Here is a 20,548-nt window from a genome sequence, read left to right on the forward strand (position 1 = left end):
CATTGAAAAATCATGCTAGGGCTTATTTTTCGGTTAGGTCTTATTTTCGGGAAAGACGGTAATAATAAAATCTTAAAATAGAGGAGGTAATCAATAAAATTTAGAAATGATTTGCATTTTAGATAATCAGTACTACAGACTATCTGGAATAACAGCACAAAATGGTATATCTTCTTTATGTCAGTTTTAACCAATTTGAACTTTTTTTCTTTATTTCTAATAAGGTGCTTTTTTTGTAATACAGGCAATCTCCGACTTACGTAAATTCAGACATACAAATTACCCCGAGAAAGAGCTATGAAAATAATTCGAATTATAAAAATATTTACTGCGCGTACGCAGTGCCCTATTTAGGTATAAGCCCGTATGGGTCCGGGACTAGAGAGCGGAAAATTTTGAGGGGCGGCGGAAATTTCCGGACTCTCAATTTTGTAATTATATTTATATTACGAATTTACGATTTAAATAGGTTATGCATGTAAATCAACATGTTCATTAAATATGGGGGGGCGGCACTTTCTGCGGGCCGCCTAGGGGCGAGAAATACCTGAATACGTCACTGCGCGTACGTTACTCGCACGTCACTTAACAGCGTCCGCACGGCAGACAATCAATGCGTGCGCCTTACTTGCTATTGAATACGGATGTGCTGTGTTTTTATTCTTATTTTTGTTGTATTTTTATTCATGCGATTATTATTACTATTACTATTATTACAGTGTTTCTGACACCTCTAGGGAGTCCAAGGACTCGTTGTAGGAGGGACACTCTATTCCTCAACACACAACTTGTCACATCCCTACTTAATCCTCCAACTACACACAATGGCACCTACCGCCCATCCAAAATCAACAAATTTACATTTTCGTAATTTGTAGTGTTGTCGTGTGCTGGAGTAGAATACAATCATGCTGGAAAAAGGGTTACTGAAAAAGTGAACGTATGCATAAAAGCACCAAAATTGATTTAGAGATGAAAATTAAAATTATAAAGAAAAAATATATCGGGTGCTTATCTGATAATTATCTTTGAAAACATTGTATAACAAGTAATAACGTGTCCTGTCGCATATTTAGAACTTTTCGAAGTTGAGTTTGTGCAGAGGCAGGTGGTAAAAATGTTTTTATCATGTTTCCCTTCCTATGTGTGCACACAGCACAGGTGAGGGATTAGTAAACTTTGAGGAATTTAAATCATACAAAGTCGAAGACAGTCTGTATTTGACTAGAGGTGTGTGACTGACAAAAAAGATATTCGCCCTACATCATATAAAAATCACAATTAATCCATTGGAATTATAACGATATACATATTACAATGCCAAATTTTAGAGAAACAGCAACATAAATATTGGCAATATTCCAGTCACTGTAAATCTAGTAGAGACATAGTCTAGAAATTCATACATGGTAAAACTAAAAAATTTCTTGCATTAAGAGGATAATTTCTCCTACCCGATCTTTACGTTTATATATATATCCAGCAAAGAGGCGGGTTCGAATCCCGAGTAGGCATGGATGTTTGTGATTGTCTTCCACCTTCATACATTCACTCATCTAAGTATAGATACACTCTCCCAAGATGGACTGGGTCACCATGGGAGTAGTAGACCCAAACCTCCCTCAATGGGAGAGACCTTCACCCTGCAGTGGGTAGAAAAATAGGCTGTTCAGCATCAACATCATATATATATATATATATATATATATATATATATATATATATATATATATATATATATATATATATATATATATATTCCGAAACACGCGGAAGTTATCTGCTGCAGTCATGTTACCGAAGACAAGAAAGCGTCGGCATTCCCAGACTGAAATATCGGTGATGAGCTGCTTACTGATTGTAGAAAAGGGTTAAAAACAGTTTCACTTGAGAAATAAGAGTTGTTAAAGTATTTCTACATTTAATAAATTTCTAAAATAAAGGATACGTAATATCCATTGCTGTTTTAAAGCCAAGCTCTCAAATAATAATTTCTTTTCAAATGTAAAAGTGGCAGAGAGCACCTGAAAATACATCCTTCGACATGAGAGCACTATTAAATAAACACGAACTTTGCTCAAGAAGCCATATATTCGCCTTTTATCAGTGCTTAAGATTAAGGTTTCACTGGTCTAACAACACTCTTCTGACCTGTTCATCACAGACCAAGCAGAAACCTACTCAAGGTGAAACTCTCTTCTCATTAGAGTCTCATCTTTAAATCTGCAATTTTTTTAAAGTGATTTTTTGGGCACTGAGTGAGACTTAAGTATAAAAAAACTTTCGTTAAATTCAATGGTATTAACAAAAGATGTTACCTCACAGTATACTGAACAGTTGATCCTTACAGGATTGCGAGGATCGACTGTTCAGGACAGTTGTCAGACCAGTGAAAGCAAAAGCATTAATAAAAGGCAAATATAATTTTTGGATTCTTTTGGATTCTTTGCAATTCCAGGACAACGTCCATGCCAAATGTTGCATTCTGTTAAGCACTTGATCACTTTCGAACTAAGTTTCGAAAGTAAACACCATTTTGCTACTATAAAACTATAATGATCAATTACTGTCCTTTTTTAAAAAAAATAGTTATAGATGCCAAATGAAGCTGTGTAGGCTCTTACTGATAAAAAATAAAGTAAAATAAATCATGTATACCTTATTGTTCCTCCAGATGGAGAATGCGACACTCTTTGTCCATGTTGAAGTAGGCCTGTGTAGCTTAGTGGAAGTGACGCTTGCGTCCTCTACGCTTGGCCGCTCGAAGTTAGACCTAGGTTCAAGTCTAGTCGCCGACTGGAGGAACTTTTTCTAAGCCTTTCTTCGACCGGTTCCCGAGTTAGTCGATCTCTGGCATGGGCAAGCGGGTTTTTCCTCCCGGAAACTTGGGTTTTTCATCCCGTAAACTCAAGAAAATCGACCGTAGTACCCACATTATTTCAGACAGTGACATATCATGTTAGGGTTAGGTACCAAGAGATGGCAGCACTTGTTTGCAGCCTCTTCGTCGGTGGCGTGGCTGCTATAATTAGTGATAGACATGGGCCAGCTATCTCTGATTGGCTACCGGTGGAGATTGAACTACCCACTCAGTCTCCAAAATCTAGATAGGGTATAAAGGCCTCGCCTACTCCCTATAAGGGAATTGAGTTTTTGAATGATTCTGGCGGCTTGCTTGTTAGTGTTGTGATTACGATATGATGGTTTCTGTTTTGATTCCAGGTAGCTATCGCGGATTAGGAGTAAATATTAGGATTAGCTGAGTTGTATAAAGCCTAGTGATTGTAATATCATTTAGTTTGATGAATAATGTCTGTTGAGTTTTGGTTTAGATTCGGAATCAAGTAGCAAAAGTATGTATAAATGAAGTTTTTTGGTAAGCAGTTTTGTTCAGAAAACTTTTAAGTGCAAAATTTTGCTACCTATGCTGGTAGATCGATTTGATCTATGGGATATTTACATTGGGCTCTAGAACCCATTTCTCAAACTTTATTCTAACAGCATTATTACCTCCTATCAGACATGTCAAAACCTCTCAATGAAAGCATATTCGAAGAAGTTTACAGAGAATTTCTAAGATTAGGAAAACTATTGAGCGACAACTGACCAGGGAATGTAAAGCTGTTAGATACATTCCCCCCCCCTACAGCAGTCACAGAGGATAGGATGGATGATTTAAATGATGGAAGTATGTTGATTGAACCAGAATTAGGACATCCACGAATATAGAGGATGCTGCATCCCTAGATAATACTCAGCAGTTTTCGGAAACCAATACAGAATTCCAAACGGTCAAAAAGAAAAGGAAAATCTCTTCTACTGCAGATACACCCAAAACAATGGAGATAGAACCAGATAATGAACTTAAAGAAAAGGTACCCCAGTCGTCCTAAGGGCAAAGGAGTACTGGACGTCCGTTGCATCCGCACTGAAATCTTCAGATATCACCTTCATACACAGAAGAAGGGATACAACCTAAAACGTAGTCAGACTACAGAAAAATAACCAAACTTCTAGACAACAGCAACAACCTGCCATACCACACTTTTGCACTCAACAGTGGGAAAAATCTAAAAGTGGTATTAAGGGGAGTAACTGAAACATTACAAATAGAAGACCTCACTGCAAACCTCCAATTTAAGGGATTTAGCCCAATTAAAGTCAGCTGAATGCGGAGAGCTGATAAAACACCCTATCCCCTAATTCTGGTGAAATAAGTAAAGACCAAAAACATATATACAATCTCCAAACCATCTGTAATCTAGTCATAAAAGTTGAGTCATTGAAACATAAATCAACTAGAACCCAGTGTCATAGATGCCAGAAGATTGGGCATGCACAACGATGCTGCAAGGCTGAATTTCGTTGCGTGAAATGTGGTGGCAAACACGCATCAAATGAATGCCAAAAACCCGCACACTTCCAGCAAAGTGTGCAAACTGCGGAGGACCACACCCTGCAAACTATAGGGGCTGTATAGCATTTCCCCAAAACCAAAAGATATAACTCAAAACCAGTAAACCTCTTCAAGAACAAGCGTCCTCCCATCAAACCATAGTCTCCACAACGGATGGAAGATCGTATGCTGAAGTTACAAGATCAACCTTCCAAAAAGACCCAAAACCAAATCAGTCACAACAAACCTATCCTACTGAACATAACAAGCCACTTAGGTGAAATGCTTGCTGAACTCCGACAAACCAACCCAACTCAAGAAGCCAAGGATATCATCTTAAGGCACACACAATCACTCCTTATGGGAATTCTTAATGGATAAGTCTAAAAGAATACCGAAATCGTTACAAATTGTTTCATGGAACGCAAATGGTTTATCTATCAAATTACAGGAGCTGCAGGAGTTTGCAGCAGAAACCCAAGCAAACGTCACCCTCATAAATGAATCACATTTTCGTCCAAGTGACAAAATCAGAATCAACGGTTATAGCACTTACCATACAGACAGATGCTTTGCTAGAGGTGGAGGCACTGTGAAAAGAAACAAAATATAATTCAATAGCCGAACCCCAAACAGAACACATGGAAACTACAGGAATAGAAATACATATGGAAAACACAAGCAGCATTACGATATATGCAGCCTACAACCCCCAAATAAAAAAACTCCTTGAATCTGACTTAGATGTGATACTAAATACAAGCACAGCAGTGATTATAGCCGGAGATTTTAATGTCAAACATTCAGTCTGGAACAGCAGAAACTTAAATATTAACGGAAGAATACTCAACTCTTACACCACTTCAAGAAATATAACAGTAATAAGACCCACTGAACCTACACGTTACGGAGAACCGGACGTCCTGATGTACTAGATATAGCTATATTAAAAAACATAGCGCACAGCTATCAGATACAAGCAATCAACGACTTAAGTTTTGATCATAACCCCAATCATATTACAACTAGGCACCATACAAGATTTAACGGAAAACACTACCACATTTATAAATTGAAAACAACTTCCCTCAGTCTTCCAGGAAAACCTTGGTTTAATACTGCATATAACATCTGCCGAAGATATAGAAAAAGCAGTGAAAACTCTTGAAAAACAACTACTGACAGCTATAACCAGGTAACAAATATAACCAAATGTACACCATCAAATAAACGCCCAGAGGATATAAAACGTCTTATCCAAGAGAAAAACAGATTAAGAAGACAATATCAGAGAACAATGGACCCAGCGGATAAACAAGCAGTCAATAGAGCAACAAACCAGGTTCGATATGCCGTAAAGGACCACCGTAACCAACTCTGGAATAACAAAATTCACCAATTAAACACAGAGGATTAATCAATATGGAAAATGATGAAATCACTCCGTTTAAAGCGTTTTACATTTCTTCCAATCCAAGGTGAATCTAATGTTGTCTACAACGACAAGGAAAAGCTGAAGCATTTGCTGACAGCTTAGAAAAACAATGCAGCCCCAATTATTTCAATACAGATATAAATTTCATAAGTAAAATTCACACCCAAGTGTGTAAAATAACTCAAAATGCGCCTCACTCCAATCCAACAACAAATCCGTATCACCAACAGAAATATATGAGATTTAAAAACTAAATAACAAAAAGGCTCCGGGTTTAGATGGAATAACAAACAAAGTGCTCAAGCTACTTCTCCACAAAGGGGTTATGCATCTGGTAGCCATCATTAATGCCATCCTCCGGCTAAATTATTTCCCAGAGTGATGGAAAATTGCCGACGTTTTCCTAATTCCCAAACCTGGAAAAAATACACAGTTTCCTGAAAATTACAGACCAATCAGCCTTCTTTCATGCATAGGTAAGACAGCCGAACGTGCTATTCTCACACGGGTTCAAGAGGCAACAGATATCAACCATGTCATTCAAGATGAACAATTCGGCTTTAGGAAATATCACTCCACTACGCTACAAATTTACAGAGTTGTCGAACATATAACCCAAGGGTATGAATGGCACCAACACTCTGGCGCAGTTTTCGTCGACATCACTCAGGCATTGGATATAGTGTGGTATCATGGACTAATTTTTAAACTACACGAAGTTGGTATTCCATTATCACTAGTTCTACTTATCAAATCATATCTAAATAACAGAAAATTTAAAATAAAACTCAGCGGTGTCAGATCCACAGAGAGGAGAATCACGGCCGGAGTCCCTCAAGGCTCTCTGCTATCTCCCCTACTCTTCTCCATATACATGGCAGAGCTCTCCAAACTGTCCCCAGCTATCACCGTTCTATATGCCGATGACACAATCATGATAGCCAGATCCCTCCGTCCACACCTGGCCACAATCAAGCTGCAGAGAGCATTCAATGAATTGGAGGATTGGTACACCAAGTGGGGTATCGCAATTAATCCAAACAAAAGCTCTGCAGTACTTTTCACCAGATGTAAAGCAGAACCGAATACAAGCATACAAATGTTTGGTAAAATCATCCCTTGGCGCAATTCTACCAAATATCTGGGAATTCATCTTGATAGACGTCTAAACTTCAAGTCACATATGGATAGTGTTGCCACTAAGGCAAGTCAGACTATAGCACAGCTATATCCACTTTTGAATAAGAACAGCTTCCTAAGCATAAACAACAAAATCCTCCTTTTCAAATCGGTAATCAGACCGCAACTAACTTACGCCTCTCCAACGTGGGGTCACACAACTAAAAGCAACATCAACAAACTTCAGATAATACAGAATAAATGCCTAAGAATGGCATTTAATGCCCGATGGTTCATCAGAAACATCCAGTTACATCAAGAAGCCAATCTTCCAGATATTAAGACCTACATGACAGGCATGGCAGAGAAATTCTTCACAATCACGGATAATCGCCCAAATCAGCTAATTCGATAAGCAGCGGACTACAAGCCCTGAGATCGTTTCAAACATAAAAAACCGAAATCCTCCATCGCAAGAGAAAGCTGATACAGCCTCAATGCTCACAATGAGCGGGTAAATTACTCACAATAATCTCATCACCCACAAACTAAAATCCAGATGAAGGGATAAAGAATCAAGGACTCAGTCCATCAACCAATTAAGTTCAAAGGTCAAAGTATAAGGGAATAATCATTGCGATACTAAACTACCAAGCATCAAGACACTCATGAAAAACGTCGCAGAAAAATTCTTCGCAATAACAGAAAACCACCAGAACCAATTACTAAGACAGGCATCAAACCACAGCCCAACAGACCACTTCAAACACAGAAGACCGAAAGCCATCTTAAAGTAAAAACCAACACAAAAGCTCACAAAGAGCCCACACAACAACCCCTAAACTCAAGTAAAATAGAGATAAAGGGATAAAGAGCCAAGGGCTCATTCCATCTTCCACAGAAGTTAACAGTTAACATAAGGGAATAAAAGGCGTTAGCTGATTTATTTATTTATTTATTTATTTTATGGTTTCCACATTCATCATCGCCGTAAGATTCGTCAGATCTAGCTGCTGATCTTTACTGCTGTGCATAGACCAAAAGAAAAAAGAATACAGAAGACAACTGCCAACAGTAGCGCACTCAGGATTTAATCTTGCGGGAAAGGGAAGAGCCGAGTTGAGTAGAGGATTTGAGAATACACACTACGCATCACATACGACCTATGACCGAGCATCTGCAAAGATCGTTAATTCATAAGTAGTACAGAAATAGAAGACACCACACAACATAAATAAAAAATGAATTTTAATTAGGAAAAGATTCTGGAAATGTTTCTTGTGTTTTTTTCCTTTTTCTTTGGAGGGGAGACAGAGTCCCTCCCCCTCTAAGTGCGCCAATGATTGCCAACATCTCAATTTCCTAATTCTAACTAGCACTATTATGGAAATATAGTGTGAATTCTTGCGAGGTAAAAAAGTTGAGTTTTCTATCTCAGGAAAGTGGTAAAAAGGTCTAAAAAAATTGATCTTTTTGATGACTAGAACCGAACATATAAGACCAAAGATATCTTTTCTACTATGGATTTTAAAAAGCTACGCAGGCAGGCATCTCGTATTGTACTATATTTTTCAGTGTTAATGTTTGAATAGCTTTTAGACCGCTAGATGGCCCAACAATCATGTTCGGATCGAACTTAATTGTAATCTTACGTTACTTCCTCTTACTGAAGTTACTTGATATTAACTTTTTTTTTTAAGCATTATAGATTATAGTATGGCTTATTTGAATATGTCATAACTATAAAATGGGGAGGATAAGTAAAAAGAAAAGATAACGTAAATATATCATTTAATGCTGATAATAGCAATAACAAGCTGCACGATATTATTCATCTATATTTCTTCATCAGACTTTATATATCGTGTGTATGTTACATACACCTTCTCTGCATAATATATTGACTCGAACAGCTTGTAGCAAAAAATGATACCGACAGTTCGAATGGCATTTATTTCTTCTTTCTCACAAGCTCTCTATAACCTTCCGCTTGAGATAATGAGATGCATCAGATGGTTTGTTGATTGTTTGACATGTTTGTAAACTGACTTACAAAAAAGAAATTTAATTTTTATTATTTTCTTCTTGAAATATGAACATAATGGCAATTCCGTCGGTTGTAATTGCAACCAGACCAAACTCCATTTATGCAGTATGATAGCTACCAAGCTCTTTAAGCGCCAATCCAAAAATCGATCCAAAAGAGACATCATGGCGATAGCAATGAGGCCACCAGCCGTTGTCATCATAACCTTTACAGCGGGTGGAGGTTAGTAGAGTCAGTGACCTGTGACTTACGTGCTGATGTCGAAGACGCTTAAGAAAACGGGGGGGGGGGGGTGACCACCTCAGGTACTCTCGCATTACTTAGCTATACTACATTTTATCCCTCCGGTTCTCTTCGTGCACTTGTAAAACCGGATTGTGTCACGTGTGCAGATAAAACGCCCAGTTTTTGTAAAGATATCTAAAGAAAAATACGGTTCTATCCCCTTTTCCCAGCTTATTATGCATCCTGGCGGCACCAAAGTCGTTAGATTAGACATCCATGTTTGTTTTTCGAGGTAGCTTTGCCGGGTCACTTGTTCCGCGCATCATAAAACTGTACTCATGAATGTAGAAGCCGCAGAAGAATGTAGGAAGTCGTGGAAACATTCCACAAATAATTGGGAAGTGGTAAGATTTGGGAGGGGAGGACATACGATTTAAGAACTCCCACTGTAATGTCTTCATCTTGATTAAGAAAAATCAGTGTCTATCCACAACTACAGACGACAATCTTAACGTACTGGACTGTGGGATGTCAGCAGGACGGACTATTAACTCAGGATGATGGCGTGGGGATATTTATCGACAGTTATTCGCGAAGGGTGGGGAAACAGATGCATGAATTGGTTTCAAAGTAGTAATCCTATACTACTTGCATTATATAGCCTCAATCTTTTGGTAATTTTCGACAGTTGCCAAAGGTGTGTCTCTTTATGTGTGTCCTGTTGTTATTATCTACAAAACGCATGCCTATATAAGGTTAGAGAGAGAAAGAGATGAAAAGAATAGATAAACTGTGGGGTCAACTACCGTTCTCAAGGAAAGTGAAAAGAGCTTAATGAATTATTGGTTAAGTTTCTCCAAAAAATAAAAAAAAATAAAAATAGATAAATAAAATAAATAAATAATAATAAGTATAAGATAAAACTAGAGTTCTGCCATGAAAATCACTCTGTAAAGTTATAAAGTAATAATGATAAAAAGTTATGATAATAGTGATCATGATGATGATAATAATAATAATGTAATTATAAGAATTATGATGATGATGATAATGTTAGGATGATAATTATGGTGATAATGATAAACGTTAGGATGATATGAATAATGAAAATGATATGACAATAATGATAAAAGTCTTGGTGATAATAATGATAATAACAAGTTACGATAATAATGATAATGATAATGATAATGATAATGATAATCAGTTGTAATACTTATGATAGTAATGATAAAAAGTTATGATGATAATAGTAATAATGATAATTTTCCATGAACTTAAGTTATAAAAATTTATGATTTAATCATATCTGGATACAATTAAATTTAGACAATTATTTGTCTGAATAAAGTCATTTATCCAGGTGGTATTATCATAAAGTTTTAGATACCCTTAAAACTAAAAATAAAAATAAGGGTAATTTAACTATTTGAGGAAATACTCAACAGTTCATCCGGTAGCCCACGTACTTGAATAATTATTAAATACTAACTAAACTAACGTGATTATTATTTAATTGTATTTTGTTATTTTGATTACCTTTAAATAGTATAATGAGGCTTATTTGCTTGTAATGCTAAATATCTTTCCTAGGATTTAAGCGTATTTAGTTGCTTTATTTAAGTAAATCAGTTATTCTCAGATAATAATAAAAAAAAAACCTCACCCGAAAAAACATTCTCCAAGCAAAATAGTACACCCATAATCACCATCTCTTCATCTTTCTTTTTTCGTCTAGTCTCAAAATAATATAATTTATTTAACAGGTTTTCGATGGTTAGCTGATATGGAGGGGAAGCACCACATTTAGATCAGCACGACCATCAATGGAAATACAGATTCTGCAATCAGATTATACTCGAGAACACAATGCGATATGCTACATGATTTGAGCGAATGTTTGCGATCTGATTTCAAAACTGGCATCCATTTGGGAAGATTATGTAACATCATTTTTGAAAATTAAACGATTTTCACTAGACTATTATTTAACTGTGTAAAAAAATGAAAAAAAGACAGGAAAATATATATCATTGTTATTATTATTATTCCTGACACCTCCAAGGAGTCCGAAGACTCATCGCGGGAGGACACCTACAACTGTCTCAACCACTACACCGAACCTCTACTGCGAATCAATGCCATCTACCGCCCACCACCACAACTGGTATTCTATGTCTGTAAATTGCGTGTGTTCTGAAGGGCCAATTTGTCTGTATGCGGGATGAAAAACCCGAGTTTCCTGGAGAAAAAACCCTGCTACATCCGTATGAGATCGGCTAACTCACCTCCAATTGAAATCATCCAAATAAAGATTTCTCCCGTCGCGATGAGAATCGAACTTAAGCCTACTCCAATCGAAGGGCACAATGTACCGTCGTTCTTCCAATTACGCTACGGAGGGGCTTGCAAAATGCTGGAAAGTAGACGATTGCAATATATATATATACCCCATGTTTCTTTAGTTTACCACCTTTATTTAGCTTAATGACCAAATAAACATTCTTTTATTAAAAAAAAAAAAAAAAAGATAACAAATAAAATTAATTAAAAACAGAAGTAGAATGAATGTTTTATATACAATTAAACATTCCCCATATATAATATACGAAAATAACCACCAGAGCAGTCATTTAAAGTCAAAATAATAAAATGTTCTTATATATATATAAAAGGATAAAAGGGAGAGATTCAAATATTTAATTTTATACATTCCACCATACTCATTAAATCGGTATGATCAATCAATATCACATGTGATTTATTAACTATTTATGCAAATATTTATATTTACTTAAATGAATTTTTATTTAAATACCAACAATGAACAGTATACTACTGTTTACTGTTGGAATCTCTATAAGGGTTTTATGAAGGTACGTTAGCGTGGTCTCATACGAAATACAATAAACGGTAAGTGTACTGTTATTGCTGGTTTAAAAAAAAAAAAAAAAAAAAAAAAAAAAACATATATATATATATATAGTTTTTTAAACAGTAAGACGCAATGAAAATAAATATGAACTTAATGACACTACAAAAGGGAGACACCACTGGGCCTCTCGTTGCCATCTAATGGGCTCTTAGCGCAGGATACACATTTGCTTGGTTTGGCTTATTTAGATTTACGGCCGAATCAACTCAGGCTGTGAGGCCAGTGTATTATGTCTGTTAATTGCGTGTGTTCTGGTGGCCCGGTTTGTTTGCTTTGTGGAATTAAAAATTCGAGTTTCTGGAAGAAAAAACCCTTCTATCCCGTATAAGACCAGCTAACTCATCTTCAGTTGAAAAGCACTGATAAAGGTTCTTCGCGTCCTAGACTGTATTCGAACCCATGTCTTTCCTACCAAAGGGCATCCTCGAAACCGACTCAGGTACGGAGACTCGTCTACGCATTTGTCCTTCAATTGGAAGGAGGGCATAAGTTCGAATTCCGCTAAGGACACAAAGAATCTTTACAAGTTTTTTTTATGAAGGGACGCTATCTGGTTTCATACGAAAGAAGCAGGGTTTTCCCTCCCGGAAATTCGGCAAAATAAATAAACCGGCGCAGAACAGAGATAATAGATAAAATTACGATGCCTTCATAACTTGAGTTGCGTCTTTTCATAATTTCAAATCAATCCAGCTCTTTCCGTCTCTTTTAAGTCCATGGTGAAAAATTTTACAAGGATTTAAAAGAACAGAAACAGTTGGCAGTGAGTTAAAATTTTCACCACTCTTCACGTCTATATATATATATATAGACGTGAAGAGTATATATATAGTATATATATATACTATAAGAAAAGTATATATATATATATATATATATATTCAAGATACCTTCATAAATACATGTTAAGATTTGCTGGTACAACAATAATAATAATCATAACAAAATCAAATAAATAATTAATTAAAATATTTTAAGTTTTATTTGGAAGATAAAGTAGTCTACGACATTTTGTGAAAAGTATTAAAATATCTTAAGATGATACGTTATAATGTATATATTTTTATTAAAAGAAAAAATAAAAATGGACTGATATTTAGGGAGAAGAAAAGTTTGAGACTAACTCAGCTACTCACTCAACGCTAGTTCATCCACAAGGCATCAAAGAAGGTAAGAAACTATAGTGTAGGTGTAAGTTCAGATAATGCTGTGAAAGCATTTATAGAAAGCGCTGCAGCAGAAACTGAGCTTCTGAATACTAGGGACAACATTACCGAATGAGAGAATATCATTATCTATTGTTTTTTTTTTTTACTGCCTTTTTCTGAACAGAATTAAGCAAATTTGTTACTATTATATGAACGAATATATAAAGGATTAACGCAATGACCATTTAATGACTCATCCAAATGCTTAATGCCTTCTTCAAGGATCAAATGCTATATGTTATATAAAACTTGGTAACAGAGGCTGGGAGGAAGAACTTATCAGAAAACAGCATTGCATAATTTGCCACTGAATACTCCTGCACATTCAAAATTTCAAAAATAATAGTCTTTCTATATAAAAGAAACTATGGTGCAAAAATCAAAGCTGGACGGAAGAAAATTAATATAGATTTCTTTCTGCTTATATCAGCTTATATGAGTACACAAATATGAACAATACCTACTAGTTTGGAAAGCGTGAACAGGTCGATGTGTGTGTGTGTGTGTGTGTGTGTGTGTGTGTGTGTGTGTGTGTGTGTGTGTGTGTGTGTGTGTGTGTGTGTGTGTGTGTGTGTGTGTGTGTGTGTGTGTGTGTGTGTGTGTGTGTGTGTGTGTGTCAGAATCAGCTAACGTCTTTTTATTCTCGTATATAGGGAGTAGGCGAGGCCGTTTAGCCCTATCTAACTTTTGGAGACTGAGTGGGCAGTTCAATCTCCACTGGCAGCCAATCAGAGATAGCTGGCCCAAGGCTATCACTAATTCAGCGGCACGTAGTGAAAAGAGACGGCTCAACAAGTGCCGCCATCTCGTAGTCCCTAATCCTACCACAATATATTTAATGTCTGAAATAATGTGGGCTCTACAGTTGATTTTCTTGAGTGTTTACGGGACGAAAAACCCGAATTTCCGGGAGAAAAAATCCGCTTGCCCGTACCAGAGATCGATTAACTCGGGAACCCGTCGAAAAAAGGCTTAGAAAAATTTCGTCTAGTCGACGACTAGATTCAAAACGAAGTCCTCCTTCGTGTTGTCAAGCGCTGTGGTGTGCAAACGCCACATCCACTGAGCTACACAGGCTCGTGTGTGTGTGTGTGTGTGTGTGTGTGTGTGTGTGTGTGTGTGTGTGTGTGTGTGTGTGTGTGTGTGTGTGTGTGTGTGTGTGTGTGTGTGTGTGTGTGTGTTAATAAATATTAGCAATAAACCACGATGAATTTTAATGCTACTTATTAATTATTTTTTTTTATAAACTCGTAAGTGAATTTCAGTTACTGTATATGGTTCACCGAAGTCATTTCTAACAAGAAAAATCAGTATTCTCCAATCCTGGATTCAATCATCTTAAGTGAAAATCGGCATACTTGTTTTTCGCCTGCTATATCATCTCATCTAAAACTACATTTTTCCCCATTTAGGCATGATCTTCAAAATAAAATATTCACTTTTCTGTACAAACTACAACTGAATATATCATGAACGTAATAAATAACTATTTTACAGCAATTAGTATTCAAATGATGAAAAGAAGAAGATTGGGCTGGTTAGAATTACGGAAGAAAGAATTCAGGTAATGAAACCAGCGGAATTATGTTTGGTCATGCGTGCTCATCATGTTCTGTACGTTTCAGCATGAAAAAAAAACAAAAAAAACATGAGTTTCTAGGAAGAAAAAATCCTTCCACCTCTGTATACGAGACCGGATTGTTAGTTGAAAGTCCTTCTAAAGGTTCCTCTCATCAAGGAATGAGGATGTTAGAATATTTATCGTCCAGGGGCATAGTAATAAAAAAAACAATTTTGTATTCGGTATTTCTGAAAATTCATCAATCGTGCCAGTCCTCATAGACACGACTAATACTCGGTTCACAGTTTCTCTGGCAGTTACACGATAATCTTGATAAGTACTTTATGCACAAGGCAAGACTAGTTAAGAGAAGTAATATTCTTCTTTATTCTCCTATACAATACTAGACTAATTAGCATGACAGAAGTCTTTTCTCATCTCTTTATTGACTTCTCTCCCATCTGTCCTTGAAGTTTGCAGCCCAGAATTTCATATACAGACCAAGAAGTCAAATATCACAGTACTTATTTCAAAATCTGTATAGATTATCCTTTCAAATGTAAGTTCGTTTAATGTTTATTTAAGGTTAACATTTCAATTATCTCCTTGTAAACTCTGATTTAAATGGATTTACCTGCATAAAACAGAGCTGAGAATTGAATTTAGCGAATAGTGGTAAATTTTTTTTTTGTTTTGTTTTTTCAAAAACTTTTCAGAATTTCGCCAAAGTGGCTGGAGGATTATGTTGTGCAGGAAAAAGGATAATTGAAGATTTAAAACTACTATTAACTGCATCAGTTGGCCTCTTTATTAAAACAAATCAAATAAAATTATCAACATATTTCACCTAATTTCTTTCTTTCTTTAAGTAACTTCGTTCATTTCCACTCTTCCAAGTTCTACTAATAGCTCATTGTCAACACCTCCACACTTTATTAAAGTTTACTGACGTCCGGTTCATGCTCATTATGGAGAACTGACCGCATTTAAGCTGTCCATCAATATTTCACAACAGAATATGATGGCATTCCTCTGCAGATATTGCTGGCATCTCATCATGAATTTATTGTAAGTTCTTAAGGTAATAATTCACAGAGAAATTCCTCTTTGAGGAATTTCTCTGTGAATCAGGAGATACAGAGTAAATGCTTTTTTTTAGATTATATAAATATGTTAGTTCGAATAATTAAAAAAAAACATTATAAATAATCAGCTTTTTTATGTGAACCCACACACAAAAAGTTATAAACTTATTTTATATTTTTAGTACCCATAGATGGGGTGAGACGTAGATAATCCGATTTTCCTTTTTTAGAGACTAAACACGAATGCATTTTTTCATCTTCAAGCTTTCAAGAAGCAGGGTAATAATGGTGGTGATGGTAATCTCACACCGGCATGCGAAAATTTCGCCTCATTCTTGCATTTTCTTTCTTTTTTTTTTCTTTTTTTTGTAGGAATGGGATAAGATGACAAAAATAGTTTTTTTATAATGTAGTTTGTTATTGAAATTAAAAGTGCATTAATTATAATCTAATAAATCCGGCTACCGCTTAAATATATAAAGCTGAACTTTAAAAAATTCAAGATTAATTCAAAAAAATGGCGCCTAGAAACTAATTAGCATATGATTTCGTTCTTGTTTTTAAAAGTGAGAACGAGTATTATTTTAAAATTTCGATAATATAAAGGAGATTTCGCCTGATTACATGACAGAAACTTTCATAAACCGAAATATTCTAATTGTATGAATTACTAAGGACGTCAATCACACCAGTTATCTCTAAATGAGAGGGGGGGAGGAGTTTCTTAAGCGGTAAAATAAAATATTCTCTCTCTCTCTCTCTCTCTCTCTCTCTCTTAGACTAGAAGAGCGCAGAGGCACCTTTTTTTTTTTTTCTGCTTTAAATTGCGTGTGATCCACAGTTTGCCTGTTGTGCAGGAAGAGACGGATCAACTTCGTATTGTTTAAAAACAAGTTCTAGAAAATTCCTCACATCACATCGGATTTCAACCATTCCCAGACAAATGCAAGGAGAATATTTAGAATTTGACTACTTATTAACACTGTGACTGAGCGGTGACCCTACTGAGGTCACCGCTCAGTCACAGTGTTAATAAATTAATGCACAGAGAATAAATTAATAATAATTAATGAAATATTCGTTCAATTGGGGAACTTGAAATCAACGACAACTAAATCAATATTAAGTATTTGAGAACCTTATCAGGTAGTCAATCGTTTCGTAGACTGGATTAATTCAAAGAAAATAAGTGCCCAAATATCAAGATGCCGCCGTTTTATCTTCCTCTTTATCTTAAAATAATAATTTAACATGAATAAATATTACAATGCAAGTTTTTCAGCTCTATAACAAAAACACCAATTTGAGTTCCAGGAAATATAAGAGCAGCTAACCACATGTCAAGAGTTTCGCTTCCTCCTTTTCCTTTTCTGTGTCAAAAATGACAGATGCTGAAGCTTGTGGTGAACAACAACTTATTAAATCCATTATCTATAGTGACATGTACGCATATCTTAATTAGCATGTGTTGTATCGCTGAAAACTGTTCAAGCTTCGTACCCTCTTCTCTATTTCTATTGAATAGCTTCCACTCATGTATGAACGAAACCTTTATTTGGCAAATTTCCAACTGATTCTTTAAGCTTTGCACATTCTCTCACTCGCACAGAAAAGTACCATGGTGGTATTTTTTTTTTCTGGGTGTTACTGGGTGGACTTGAGGCTTGCGTAGCAATAAGGGTCAATAGCTTATTATTCTGATAGGTAATATCTGATAGGTATTTATTCTGATATATTTATTCAGATTATTATTCTGATAGGTAATAGTTATTCTGATAGATATTCTGATAGTTTTTTTCTTGAATTTTATAATTACAATTGAAAGTGCTGCCGACATAAAGAACAATACCAGTTTCATTTGATCCCATAATTTATGATACAGCTGGCAACAATTTATCTCATTTGTACTGTTTTCTTCAATAATGAATTCAACTTTTTTTTCTTTTTTTTTTTCAAGAAAGGTATAGAAAATTTGGTTGCAAAATAAAACAAAAATTTGTTGGCATGTCAACTGTATTATGATACCGATTCGTTGTCCTTGTACTAGACTGATTATTTATCCATACATGTTTATGAAGTCTTCAATTTATTGAGAGGATCTCCTCACAATTAATATGGAACCTCAAGTGGCAGAAATTACAAAAACGATGATACACATGTGACTGCTCCTCTTTGATTATTGTTGCAGACCAGACATATAAAATTGTTTCCGAAAAAGGGAGAGGGCTAATAATAACAAGTAGCTGCTAGAATTTTGATCTAGACGTGGCCTAGTAGGTCGTGGTAAGCTTATCGCCAAAGCATTCATTTTTACAGTGCTTTAAATGAAGCTAGCATCATATTTGCCCCTGTGAAAAAAGTTGGGAACAATACCTACCCTAAATGGATTTTCTAATAATCGAAAATTATTGATCAGTAAAGAAAAAAATAAGGAAGAAAATTTATTTACTCATAAACATTTTCCAGACATATCTGAATGTAAATGTATAGTAATGCTGTGTTATTCTAAATTATATACCCCAAGTTCAAAAATCTGCTTCCTCAGACGTCAAATTATTCTAGTCTTCCTTGGATCCTTAACTCGTAAACCAAACATTCGCCAGTCTAATGAATTCTACTATACCATTCAATGATTCTAACAGCTCTGCTATTTTTTTTTTTTTTTTTTTTGCTGGATATTCACTTCTCTAGTGCATATACTAATAAATCTCCTCAGATATGCCTTCCTTAAATTGTTCATATGATTACCTTCTCTCGTCTTGTCAAGTCTCATCTAATAAGCTTACTAGCTATTAAGAAAAGTGCTGGACCAGATAACATCACGTTGTGTATGCTGACTAACTGTCCCTGTTTATTTGGTCTATCTAAATCTTTTTCATATGATGTCTTTCTCTTACTTTGGAAACAACTTCATTAAATCTATATTTAAATCAGGCAGTGCTACTCAAATAAAAAAAAATTCTATCGTCCTATATGCATCCAGTTAAGAAACTATAAGTTAAATTGGAAGCACTTTAGTTCTGACCTCTTTGTCTTCTGTATCAAGATATCGCTCAATCGTTCCAACCTATCCAGTATACCAGATGCTTAAAAAATATCTTTCCCCTTTCAAAAACATTTATTAATCACTACTCTGCAGACGCACTGAGTTCGCTGTCCCGATTTCGTCACTTTATTTTAAAACCCATTCTGATAAAGATCTACAAGGTTTTAGAATTTGTTTTGAAAACGAATTTCTGAGGCTGACTGTTAGGTTTATCATCTTCTGACGTATGTTACAAAGTGATTTTGGATGGTGTTCACCTTCAAGCAGACATAAATCGTCTGACAATCTTATCCTGTCAAGTATCATCTCCATCCATAATGTAAAGTAGAGAGATAAGATTGCGAGGCTCTAATCTGATCCATCTCGCAGTTAGTATCCTATGTCTCATAGTATCATATCTGCATATAGGATACTAATATGCTACTAACATAGGATACTAATTATGTCTTCAGATATGTGTGTTCACGGGACCGGTCTGCCTGTTTTTCAAAGTAAGAAAATCCGAGTATCCAGGAGAAGAAAATAAAACCCTCCACCCCTTCGTATGAGACCGGATGACTCACCATTTGATTGAAAACATCTGATAAAGGTTCCTCTCTTCATGGACAGGATTCGAACTCGGGTCTTTCCAACCAAAGGGCTATAATTAGCTTTTATTTGTTCTTTCACGGAAATTATAAGGATTTTAAGAGCTGAGAATGAAACTATTATAAATTATTATTCTTTAAAATGTTTGCAATGTTCGCAATGTTATAAAATATTTAGAATGTAATGTTCGCAATCTCATTACGTTCCCTAAAAATTTTATTCTATAATTTTTAAGCTTATTTTGCGTTATTGTGTGGTTAAATAGCAGAATTGCATGTTCTGTATACTAGAATCTTTGAATCCACATATGATAAAATAATCGTACGTGAATTCCGACACACGTAATAAAGATTCCGGAATATCGAATTACTTGATATTGTTATAATTTATAACACCTTTAGTGGACTTTTGCCTATAAATAAATAAATGATAATCACTATGTTCCAACATAAAAGTGTACATAAATTCACTTGGAGAGAGAGTATAATCGCTTAAGTTATCTCGATATCGCTTTCAGATTGGTCTTCGATGTGATAGTAATTTGAAATATGAAATGACTACCTAGTACTCAGCAAAATAATAATTAATATCATAACGAAAAGAAAAACGTGTACTAGAGTTCGGGGAAGAATCAACGTCGAACAATTGTCAGATGTGAACCATACTTTCAAATATATACATTTCATTGTGTAATAAAAAGGAAACAATTTTGAAAACAGACACATCATATGAAAGAGAGTGCATATCTCAAGAAAGCATCGAATGACTTCACTCAGATGAGCATTGAAAACGTAGGAATGCTAAGCTATGTGTAAAAGTGGAAGGAATATTCTGAATATAGAAGATAAATGTCAATTACGAAAGTCAAAAAAAATTTTTTCTGGGCTACTTTTATTCTATGCT

The 20,548-nt window shown here is 35.4% G+C and overlaps 1 protein-coding gene and 1 long non-coding RNA gene across 2 annotated transcripts in view; both read right to left on the reverse strand.

The window, feature by feature from the left end:
- LOC150105655 (serine/threonine-protein kinase 16) overlaps nucleotides 1–2,740 on the reverse strand; it is a 171,737-nt gene extending 168,997 nt beyond the window's left edge. Inside the window, exon 1 of the mRNA XM_090394976.1 lies at nucleotides 2,659–2,740. The gene's annotated coding sequence lies outside the window, so the exon portion shown is untranslated. The remainder of the gene's footprint in view (nucleotides 1–2,658) is intronic.
- Nucleotides 1–20,548, reverse strand: part of LOC150105656 (uncharacterized) — a 75,817-nt gene that overhangs the window by 2,227 nt on the left and 53,042 nt on the right. The window lies entirely within an intron of this gene.

Source organism: Typopeltis vanoorti, chromosome 6 (genome assembly GCF_054136105.1).
Source record: "Typopeltis vanoorti isolate ZY-2024b chromosome 6, IOZ_Tvanoo_1.0, whole genome shotgun sequence".
Classification (NCBI taxonomy): Eukaryota; Metazoa; Arthropoda; class Arachnida; order Uropygi; family Thelyphonidae; genus Typopeltis; species Typopeltis vanoorti.